The following is a 5,078-nucleotide window of genomic DNA, read 5'->3' on the forward strand; positions in this document are numbered from 1 at the left end:
TTGACAGTAATCAAAAGAATTTACTGATTGATTTTTTTTCATTAGATAATTCTTGTTTTACGATTTCATTTTCTACTGAGCTATTGAACCCATGCGTTGCACAGATTTTATAAAGAAAAATTATAAAGAAAATTTATTACGAAATGCAGATATTAAGACAATTATTAATATGACTTATACACTATATAAACTTTAATAGAAAAAATTTCATACCCACATTAGATAATATTAATTTAAGAGCTAATAAGCAAATAATTTGTGTAAAATATTTTATAGACATGATCTCAATTATCAATTCAATTTATAAGAAAATAATTACAAGATTCAAAAAATATGAAACTCTTACCTTTAGTTAATGAAAGAAATATTAATAGTCATAGATGATATAAAATTTTAACATTTAGCTATTTTCTTTTCCTCACTCATATTTCATAAATTAAGTTTTGTAAATTTGAATAATTTTAGATAAAATGACTAATCACATCAATGAGAGATAATTTAATTTCACTTTTATAAGGCTGAAAATTATTATTAAAATTAACTAAGTAAATTTTGTAATTCTTAATTTCTTTAAAATCATGTATATTTATTTAATAATAAATAGCAATCTCTTATAAAATAACAATAAGATATTAGAAATTTTTCTTTAATATTTCTTTTAGATATATTTTTTTAATTACAATAATAAATAATATGATTCAACTTCTATATAACATATTAATTTCTTGAAACATGCACTATTCTAATCCTCTTTAATAGGGTGTGGTACAACTGTATATATATAGAGATGACAAATAAAAAAAACCCGATATTCCGTCGCAAAGTCCTCTGCTATAAGTAATATTAAATATATATTTGCTAGGAAAAGCCTCTTAAGGGGCAATCTATATATATATATATATATAGTTGTATCTAATGTAATCAATAAGGTTATGGGTAAATATTTATTATAGGGTTCCTCTATGTCAATATCTATGCAGTAAATAAATAGGGTTCCTCTATGTCAATATCTCAGTGACCAAAAATGTGGCCGGAATATTTTGATGAAAGCACCGAACGGAATTCTCATAAATTTAAAATTGCCCGCAACTTTCTACCGAAAAAATTGCTCCCAGGTATAGAATAATCGTGCATAGCACAAGCAAGACCTTTAATATATTAAGGGGAAGTTCCAAGGCAAATTCTATGGTTAGATAAATCATTTTGTGTCTTCAAAAATTTTCCTAGACTATTTTCCTTCTTCAAATCAGTGATTGTTTCCCACAATTTTATTTTCAAAAGTCTCCGTAACTCCATCAAAGTGTCAAAAGCATCTATATTATATTTAGTTCAATATTATATTATAGTTTTATGCTAGTATTAGTTATATTAACTTATATTATGTTTAAGTTTCTATCTATTTTTAAACATATTTTTAAGTAATTCTATGTTATCGTACCCCAATATAGTTCGAAAATGGGGAACAGACAATTTCCAGCGTGGCCTGCGAGTCCTGTTTGTGTCTGTTTGGGCTTCTTGTAATTGGATTGAATTTATTAATGAATGAAGGGCTACACCGGATTCGATCCAAATACATGCCATTGTGTATTTCATATCTTCTCTTCTCTGCTCTTCTTTTTCGTAGATCTTCTTTGATCTCACTTTTTATTTCCAAAACCGCTCATGCCACATATATTTTAATTGATTATGACCATAAAATTAATTAAGACTATAATGTAAAATTTGATATCCATTAACTTTCACTTTTCCATTCACATTATCATATTTCATTTTCGTCTCTCTCTCTTCCACACTTTGTTCGAGCACGGTTATTCGAGCACGGTTCTCCAAGTGTCAGCAAAGATCTAAAAATTACACCCGGTTGATTGAATGCCCCGTGGACATCGAATTATTGCTATTGACCGAATAGCTTTACCAAAACAAAGTTGTTATGGACTGGACCAATTATAACGGTATAAGATATGAGATTTGTTGCATTATTACATGCGTAACTAAAGTATATTTTATAAATAAAATGACCTCTCCACGTAATAGACTAGTAATAGACTAGTTTTCTGGATCGAGCTATTCCATTTTGTCAATAACGATTAATATCAAAGTAAATCTCAAAGTCTGCCCACGCAGTGCCGGCTAGAGCGTATCAGCCATGCCAACATGCCATCACTAACGCCCTTGAGGGGAGAGGAATGTTATTTAAGCCAGCATGATGCAAGACTTGCCTCTTATTGATCAATGAAAAACTGATGTGGTATCTATAAACTAAATGGATTTTCCTATCTAATAAACTAGTTCTTTTCTCGATGTGTATGTTGGCAGCCATAAATCAAATGAACCCGACTAATCCAACTCGAGTCCGGTTGATCCACTAAAGGGGATAAAACTCTCTTAGAATGGATTTTCTCTATTCATAAGACTAAAGCCAACAACTTTGAGGAACAAACGGAGAATCGCTTGAATCAACTCATGCTGGTTAATAAACTAGTTTTTTGAATCGAGCTTCCTCTCTTTAGTCTAATAACAATAGCCTGAACCGGAAAATCTATTCCAAGAAACCGAAAATTGATTGGAACAGGAAATATGAAGGAAGGGATTGGACTCCTTGGGCTTATACTCCACTAAACCGCCCATCAATACCTTCCGATTTTTAGGCATTCACAAATCACAAATAGTCAACTACATACATATAAGCATTAAAGCTCATAGCCAACTCTAGCATCGTATCCCGGCATATCGTATCCCGACATATTTTAGGACGTCGAGAGACGATTGTAACTCATACTTCAAAAGTGTACAAGGAGGAAGATGAGAAGATATACAATACAAGAACTAGAACAACACGATTGCTGATATTGTTCAGTTGAATCTCACCACGATGCATGAAATATCGTCTGCGCTCTTCCTCGCCAGGGCTTCTCTGATCAACTCTTCGGCTGCTTCCTATGCATCTGTCACCTCCATGATGCACTCTGCTGCATCCTGATTCGACATCACCTGCTTGATGACAAATAATCCCGTAAACCGCAATGTATAGTCCCTTTCATTTCTATATCTAAATTCTTGCATGACATAGTATATAAACTAGTGGCATGTTTGGTGCGCCTGAACTCAGCAAGCACAATGCAACTGGCCCACATCAATATTATTTTTGTACATTCGATTTAATCAAAGCCAAACCAGCCATAAAGCAGTTAATGTCCAATGTTCAAAAAAATTTACCTTCCACAGGCCATCACTAGCTAGAATGATGAATTCTGAATCTGAGTCGATGTCCTCAACTGTGATGTCTGGTTCTGAAGTTATATGTTCCTTCATCTTCTCATCCCCAAAAGCCCTTGTCATTGCAAGTTGGACATCCACACTCGAAACATTCCCTTTTTGATCAATCGAGATAGCAAAAACGACTATCAACTGATAGAACTCCGTAGAGATTGGAGCCGCATCGGGTATAGGGAAAACTAGCTCACCTGGCTTTTTCAAAACGAATCCTCCTTTGCTCTCTACTAGCTGTTTCTCCTTCTCCTGCTCATGATCAACTGTTATCTGCTTAGCCTTTCCATTCAGACACAAGACTACATGCGAGTCCCCAACATTAGCCACTACAAGCTTTTCTCCATTTACCAGTATTGCAGTGATTGCTGTCGAACCTCCTCTAGAGCCCACCATGCTCTCCAGAATCTCATCATCCGTTTTCTTATAGGCCCTCTTTATAGCTCTCTTTGGACTTGTCCAAACGTCGGGCTACATACAATTCAAGTTGTTACATAGAGGAAGTCGAGGTGAAATATTATAACAAAAAGTGCACAGATGATGACATATTTCAATTTCATACCTCGCTTAGTATGTTATCAAACAGATGGCCTTGCGAGTACTCTTCAACCTTGCGACTTGAATGACCATCGAAGATGGCATATAAACCCAAGTTGTCGCCATTTACGATCTGGTTCTCTGCCACGATGAAGTCTTCCATTCCGTGGGCCATTTGCCCTTCAAAGAGATGATATCCATGAGTAACTCGGCGACGAGAATCCCGCTCCACTTTCTCATGTCCCTCGCCACCCTCCTCCTCTTGCTCTTCATCATAATCATCCTCTTCTTCGACATCATAATGGAATTCATCCGCAGCTTTCCTTGTTAATATTGACAACAAGGTCACGACTTGGGAATGTTATAACAAAGGGTCCAATTGACTTTGCTCATGAAATATCAGCTCGTATCAATTCCATATTTAACAGATCAATAAATTCTTTCTTCTTCCTAGTTATTGAATATAACATCAAGCATGTGTGACATTCATTTTTTGATGTTCAAGAATCATCAGGAGTAACATGTTTTGTATTATGCAAAAAAGTATTCACCTTTCTTCTGGACACAGTTGCATCAGCTTCCTTCCGCGATCTCCTCTCCCAATCACAAGTTGACAATATGTCCCGAGTTAAACAATGGAAAAACATAGGATTTTGATATTGTAATGAATGAACACACTATGCTTTCTCAAAGAACATGTTGGTCTACGAAGCTTCATCCTCAAGATATTTAAATTGTTCTTTCGCCCGAATATGGTAATGGTCATATGCATTGTAAGGAAGTACACAAAGATGAACATAAATCAAAGAGTGTCAAGAAGCAAGATGAAACAAAGCACCTTCATTTTTGTGGGAAGACAGACGAGTTGACTCTGGGTAGGGCAGTAGTTGAAGGCTATCTTAGGGGAGCAGCCACCGAATAAGAGGGAGCTCGAGGAGGGCAATGAATCAATGATGGTAAACTGGGAAGAGATGAGGTATGGGGGGCCAACACGTGTCGTGTTCGGAAGAAACTTTATCTCTCCAATTTCTAGATAGAGAAAATGCTCTCTGTGCATGTTAGTAAGCTAATGTGCATGTTGTCCACGTGTCCCTTTTTCTTTGTTCTCTATAGTTGGTTCCCGGAATTATCCTTCTCCCTTGGCCTTTGTTGAGGGTTTAGCGTTGCTATGGCCTTTCCGACGGCAAATCTGGCTGGTAACTCTTCAATTTATGGTCTCAATAGTGGCTTGAAAGCTCTAGGTGCTGCATAGAGCATGGGTTCAATAGCAAATC

General features: G+C 35.5%; 1 pseudogene; it reads right to left on the reverse strand.

Annotated features, from left to right (window-relative positions):
- Positions 1-2,715: 2,715 nt before the first annotated feature.
- Positions 2,716-4,378, reverse strand: LOC116188822 (annotated as a pseudogene).
- Positions 4,379-5,078: the final 700 nt, after the last annotated feature.

Source organism: Punica granatum, chromosome 8, assembly GCF_007655135.1.
Source record: "Punica granatum isolate Tunisia-2019 chromosome 8, ASM765513v2, whole genome shotgun sequence".
Classification (NCBI taxonomy): domain Eukaryota; kingdom Viridiplantae; phylum Streptophyta; class Magnoliopsida; order Myrtales; family Lythraceae; genus Punica; species Punica granatum.